The sequence below is a fragment of the Pavona decussata genome, unplaced genomic scaffold (assembly GCF_977016875.1).
Source record: "Pavona decussata unplaced genomic scaffold, jaPavDecu1.1 SCAFFOLD_21, whole genome shotgun sequence".
In the NCBI taxonomy this organism is placed as follows: Eukaryota; Metazoa; Cnidaria; class Anthozoa; order Scleractinia; family Agariciidae; genus Pavona; species Pavona decussata.
This window is the reverse complement of record NW_028145444.1, coordinates 1,615,001-1,622,500: the sequence shown is the minus strand read 5'-3', so window position 1 is coordinate 1,622,500 and position 7,500 is coordinate 1,615,001.

The window sequence follows — 7,500 nt, the reverse complement described above, 5'->3', positions numbered from 1 at the left end:
GTCGAAATGAACGAAATCACTGTGAAACTACTAAAGATAATGAAACATACTTTCAGGAAAACAGCTCACAGTTAAGCAATAAGATTTCGCTTCACCATGCAATATCAATAATTTCGATGGCATCGAAAATGGCGGAGGCTGACTAGGGTCCTTTAAAATTCGTGGTTTGGTACCCCTTAGGGTACTAAAATCTGAAATGACCCGTCAGAGGTGTGGCGATACCTTTTAGGTGGTACTGAGCCCAACAATATGAGAGGAAGTGAATTTCAGTCAACTGATTTGGTACCACTTGGAGGTAAAAAAAAAAAAAAAAAAAGCGTTCACACCATGCCCGCAAAACAGAACTATGGTACCCTTCACGGGTTCTTTTCAAAATTTCTGACGATTCACTCTTATCACTTTTATATGGGAGATCCGTCCGGGGGACTTGCGGGCCATTTCTCATTCTTGAGTGCGTCTTACTCGAAAAAGAGGGTTTGTCAAATGGTCGGTCGTGATTACTGGTAAAGAGAAACTTGAGCTGAGCGGTATACTGACAAATTGGGACAAAAAAAATAAATAATAATAATTATTAATAATAATAATAATAATAATATATTTTTTTAAATAAAAACAATAATAATTTTTCTTAAAATATTCTAAGTAAAATGCTATTTACAGGTTAAAAGTAGCTATTAAAACTTATTTACAATTCTTTTCGATAATAATAATAATACTAATAATAATAATAATAACAATAATAATAATAATAATAATGATAATGATAGTGATAATGATAATGATAATGATAATGATAATGATAATGATAATGATAATGATAATAATAATAATAATAATAATAATAACAATTCCAAGCAAGTATCGAGTTCTATCTTTCGACGCAACGACTGAACCAATACAGTCATTTAAGGGTCCGTCAACAGGAGCTTGGGCGCTTATATAATTTTAGGCCCCTGAGGGTGGATGCTTTCTATCTTCCAGCTTCTTCCAAACATTTTCAGCAAGCGAGGACATCTTTAGAGAATAACAAAACAAGGGATAACAAGTTTATTTCATTTCAACAAGCGGACAAAAAATCTAGTGCAAGTGCAAAATCTAACATAAACAATATAAAAGGTCATTGACTACTGTATCTAAAACCAATTTTGGAACAAAACTGACGTCCCTCTTACTTCACGCTGGGCTAGTAAGAAATGTTTTTTGTTGGGAGGGGGTGGGATGGGCGCTTATTTGAGGGTGGGAAGTTTTGGGCTTTCAGGATGAGCGCTTATTTGAAGGTGGGCGGTTAATCGAAAAAAAAAAAAAAAGGTATGTCACATTTAAAGAGTAATATAAACTTTTTGATGAGCCTCTTTGCCTATTACGGCATTTTGTCATGAAAAAACTACAGTCAACTTTCACCTTACGGACACCCCGATAACATAGACAGCAGCTAACTCGGCCCCGGCAAAAATAAATTACAGATAGCCTGATAATTTTAACACGTTTTCGTTTGAAAATTGAATGAGAAGTAAGTATATTGTTATCCTTGTTTCACGCTAGTCTCGTTCCAAGATCTCTCTCCACTTCTCTGTCGCTGATCGGTAGAGAAGGAGGCCTTTGGAGCAAGATGTGTGTCACGTGATACTCTGGGGCGTGCGTTGTGGGTTGGAAAACTTCTTCGCTTGCTCCTTCGCGCAATACTGAATATAAAAAACTTCCTTACTGGCTAACTGGGCCCTTTTCTTCAAAGTTCCCATAACTTACCAGGTTGGAACCTGTGTAGCAAGCTTTTCTGTTGGGTTTTGTCCGTTTTTCACTCTTTGACAGTGTGGAAATTGAGACCTGAGCGAAAAAACTCTCCCCACCCCACTACCTCCTTTTTTTCGTTCTCACGGAACCCCACGAAAACCCTTGCTGCGCAGGCTTACAAGGCCATGAAAATTATTTTGTGTTCCTCAACAAACATTGAATTTTAATTGACTCTAAAATTGTTTACTGCAAAAAATGGGACCTGCGAGAAAAGGGCCCTTGGACCACACCAGCGGCTAAAATAAATTATCCAATTCTGCAATCTGACGGCCCACAGAATATCTTATCTATTTATATTATTTCCCAACGCAATTTGATAATGCATTGTGTTGTTACTTATACTAATCATAACACATTTTGAAGCAGATTTTGATTGACCTTGAAAACCTGTCTTTGAGTTTTGTTTAGCGTTTTCTGGGCTCTGAAATTGGCTCGGAATTCTCGTGATACCTTACCAATCAGAGCAAACATTCTGTTATCTCAACCAATCAGGATCGAAAACGTGCGTGTCAACTAACCGTGACTTATGTTGGCAGCATTTCCCGCGTTTGGCGCCGGTTACGCATGCCGTTATACGCTCATCGTGATTGGTCAGATATCACAACGGTACTCGATTCTGGTTTCTAGTTATTTCAAACCACTCAACTTTATAATTGTCAAGCCTAGCTCATCAAAACTCCATAAATTATGTGTATGGACTTCTGGTCCCGTATAAAATAATTGGAGGACTAAGTTTAATAGAATTGCTAACTACACTAGTTAAAGAAACATGGTTATGCTTAGTTCCGAAAAAAGAAAAAAAGTACTATGGAGTAATTTAAAAAGATTTTAATGCGCATTTAAAAAGGACATGAAATGAAAGATTAGAATGTTAACCCTTTCATATTTATTCTAATGTTCCTTCTGGTGAAAGATCATTTCTTTGGGAGCACTTTTACTACAAACAAACAATAAACACTGAATTTGAATTACCGCATAACGATAATTAAATATTTTTACTCCTCACCAACACACTTGATATGGTAACGAAAATGCAGCTGGGGTCGATCGCCTGTAGTATTATGTAGTATTAATTCTTCCCTCTGATGCGCTTGATAAACTCCGCTGCCGGCTTCAAGGAGTTTTTGATTGACATCGTTTTCTATCTTTGTGTTGGTTTCCGAATTCTTAGCCAATCAGAAACCAAGTTAAACTGCATGTGTGGCTACAAGCTCTGTGATTGGCTGAGAAGGTTGGAAAACAGTAGAACGCCATCAGAAGAAACGAGAGCGAAACACGTGCAGCACATCACCATGACAATTTTATAGTATAGGAAAGTCCATGTCAAAACTGAGGGACAAAAAATCTTTTGGAAGCGTCCTTACTGGTTAGCAATTAAACTTCAATCAAAGTTCACGTTAACCCAGGATTAGCTTAATCGGGCTTTGAACAACCTGGCCCTGTGCTAACGACAGTACGCTGAATGAAAACGATAAGCATATTTTCCTTCGAGCGAGACCACAATAACAAAAAGTTCTCTTGCGCCAAATTTTAGTATCATCCTTAACAGACACTTCAGAACAAAAAAACTTGAGCAACTAAAAGTAAAAACTTAACAATATTAACTTTAAGGTTATATTGCAAAACTATATTCCAAAACTACAAGAACAAATGTATATAGACTAAAACAAGCTTGAGGCTTGAGAAAGGTGTCAGTTTCCTTTAACAGGCATCTTTGATGTCATACTTATATAAAGCTCACTACCGGTTCAAAGCACATAAATTCGGTAAGAAATACGGTTACGGTTACACTAAAACTGATCAAAACTAAGAAGACAGGTCATTCCAAGCATTACTAGCGGGTAAACTAGAGGTCAAAAAAAGTAAAATATGAAATGGTCGATCTGAATCCTTACACAACTGGCTGCTCAGCTGATGTACGATGGTGAAACACCTAACTCTTTTAGTCCGAGTAATTTCCTCTTGTCTCAGTTGTCTGCGTTTCAGATGGTCGACCTTACTAGAAAGTGCAACCACAAGACGTTTCAAGGTTTCCATACCACTCTGGGATGCTTTCAGCTCAGCAAGTGCCATCGTTTATAAATCCATCACATGACTGGTTAGCTGCTCATAAACATGTTGATTTAGTTCGTATAGTAAACCCTGGTTTACCATGGAAAGACACGTGTTTAGATGGACCGTTTCCAAACTCATTAATAATTCACTACCGTGGAGGACGTTTGGTGAAATTCGTGAATGTTCGCTTTGCATTTGTCCAAGAATTATTACTGGTTTGAATGGTTTGAGAAGCAAAGTTGAAAGAGTGTTTCATCCGATTTCCAAACACTTCAAAGTTGAGAGAATGATGTATTAATCAGTAAATGACACAAACATACTCGAAAAAAAATCCGAGTGCTCCTAACAGGAGTCGAACCTAAGACCTTCCGATTACTAGTTCGGATGCTCTACCACTGAGCTACACGCAGGAGACTCGTGGGAGCTAAGGCCATTAAACTAGGTTCATGGGACAAACATCCTGAATACTGCTAGGATTGAAATGTTCAAAGTTGATAAAAACAAACTCAGCTGCACCTCGCTTTTTCAACCCACTGCTGTGTGTATAGGTCCCCTAATAAAACACTGGCCCCCGTTTTTGACTTACAGTAAAACCAGGTTAATACGGACACCAGAGCAACCTCGTTCTCAGGATCTCTCCTCGTCCCGTCTCAAGGAGCGCTCCTAGGAACCTTGGGAACGAGGCTGACACCAGGAGTCTTTCTAAAAGCCCTGTCCAATATTATTTTCCCTCTTCACACTTTATTTTATGTTGGTTTCAGTTCCCTCGTTGGACAGGACTTTTCCCACTTGCAACGCGCCAAATTTATCGGTAGTTTTTCTACCGGTGACATCAAGGAATGTTAGCCAATGAACAAAAAAGGTCTTTTCGTTACTATGGTGGTCTTTTCTGCATTTCTCTCTGCTGTTGTGGCACCGAGACGATGTATCAGCTTCTCTTTCGCTTGGAGTCTCGCTTTCGGTTTTTTGGTGCCTCGATGAGGTCTTTCACTTCTTCAAGCAAAGAGTTAGTTGAAAGTGGAATAAATTTTCCTTAAGCGGGAAGAATAATCGAATAATCTTTATAAATTATAATGTGCAACAGCTACCACATGTGTGCTGTGGAGCTGTCGCTTAAAGGGGTGTTTTACACTCGCCTCGGCAGTAAAGGGTGCCTGATACACGGCCTTCTGGTCGTCCGGTGCCCGACGGCTATGCATTGCTGATGAGGCCTAACAAGGCCGAAACAGCTGTCCATGGCTGCCACTGCCTGGGTGATATGGCTGTGCGCATGCGTAAGGTACTGGCCAGGCCGTGGGTTTAAGCCGTGGGTTGGTGTCCGAGTGTGTCACTTGCTTTAATTGATTCTTACCCATGCTCCACTCGGTTCGTTGATCAACAGAACAGAAACTGGAGCAAGGTCAAATTCTGTTCTGTTTCTCCAATTTCTGTTCTGTTGTGTTTTCAAGTTTCAATTTCAGTTCTGGTTTACTGAATTCTATTCCGTTGGTTCAATCGCAGTTCTAATATTTTGAGAAAAGAATTTGATAAAAAGTTATGAAATATGCAGGTTCTCCATATAACAAAATTTGAAACAGGATTTTGGCAGAAATGACTCCTCATACCGCTTGCACTCAAAGGTCATCATTTTGACTACTAGAAATAGTCTTCCTCAGGGCCAGAGCTATACTGAAGGAAAATGTAGTAACGGCTCCATAATTTAAAGTTTGAAAAAATACATGGAAAAAAATGACTGGCTAATACATGACTGGAAGACAGCGTAATTGGACTACTTGTAAATATGAGATAACAAAAATATAAAAGTGTATAATCAGCGGCTCAGCGTTCGTTTTTCCTGTTAATGCCTTCTGGCGATAACGTTTTCTCTCCATAAATTAGAAAAGCCTCGCGTGCCTTACGGCGGGAGGCATTGTTGGTGGGTTGTAGTTCGAGAGGGATGAGTCGCATGTCCGCAGAAGAGTGCAGGAGCCCGTTTCTCGAAAGACCCGGTAACTTACCGGGCCCGGTAAGTGTAATTGTAACGTTTTTGTTTATGTAACGTTAGCCTTTTTTCAGGTATCTATTGTAACTGTTTAAATTGTAACGTATCTTGCCACAGGGTCAGTCTCAAACATACCCTGAAGAAGAGAGGGCCGTGCCTTTCGAAACATTGGAAAATATACTTCCCTGACCGTGAAATCAGCCTTGCTCTTTTTTTAGATTATTTGCTTTACAATTTTTTTTGCTTATTAGATCCTTCACTACAGGATCCGGTACTTTTATTTTGTCACGGTGGTCCTTGCAAACACAGTTTATCACTGGTTTTTACTGAACAGTCTTTGGTGATAACCGTTTCTTAACAGAAGTCAACTTTTGTTAACTTTGAATAATAAATTTAAAATCTGACGCCCGGTTCAAACGTCGCATTTCACATGTGCCGAATATAACTCCTATTTTAGTCGACTAGAATAATTAAATGCGGCATTTGATTCAGACGTCGAATTTAATGGTGCCGAATTTAACTCCGTCCTCCTTCAATGTCTTTGTTTCCGTGCTGCCAGTTGACGAATGCGGCTTGTTTGCAGTAATATCTTCATTGCCAGCAGCGTGCTGAAAAGGCGCCGGTCGAGTTAAGGCCAAGATGACTCATCTTGGCCTTCACTCGATCCGCGCCTTTTCATCGTTTCATTGGAGCACGTCTCACAATATGCCACAGATTTTCCCTCTTTCCACCCAGGAGTGTCCTTTTCATTTTCAAACACCGAGCGCCTCATACAATAATAATTGCTGCACGTCAAACAAGTATATTTTGTTTTAAAAAAGCACGAACCGGCACATTCCTTCGCTTCCCGCCATTTTTTCAAAGTGCTGTTTGTACTCTTCTGCGCATGGCATTTACGGATTGTGGTTACAAAATGAATAATAATAATTTACTATAATTTATGTATTATATTCGGCACATGTAAAATGCGACGTCTGAATCAAATGTCGAACTTAGGCCTAGGGCAAACGTCGAATCTAAGTCGCGTCGAATTTATTTAAAATAAGTTCGACAAAGAGTCGACTTAATTCCAGCGTGGTAGCAAACGTCGAACCTGCGTCGATGCTAATTCACAAGTTGCACTTCATTAAAACACAGGAATAAGGCCCGGTTCATACGTCGAACTTTACATGAGCCGAACCTAACACCTATTAAGGTCGACCCAAATAATTAAGTTCGGCAGTTGATTCAGACGTCGAACCTAACTGAAGTCGAACTTAATCAAAGCTCAAGTGAGAAAGTAGATTTTCGTGGTCAGCGGCTGTTGTTTTTACTCAACAAGATTCAAAATGGCGGGAAAGATAAATTCTGACATGGAAGAGCTTGTTTGGTAAAATAATAAAGACGGGCCAAGACGGCTCCTACTGGTCGAGATAGGAAGAATATGACATTCAAAGCTAATTTGCTCTTACGAGTACGTCTTTCAAAGATCTCCCTTTTCTGCACGAAAGTAAGGAAGGATCTTTGTAGATCTCCCTTAGCAGAGGCAGATTTTCTATCAAGTGTCCTTTACCAGGAGCCATAATCAGGGATGGAGACCGTAACGAGATGCCATTTTGACTTGTGGGCCTGTCCCCATGTGTTGTACCAAAAAAACCTATTCTTAGAAAAAAAAATTGCGCCATACGCGCGTG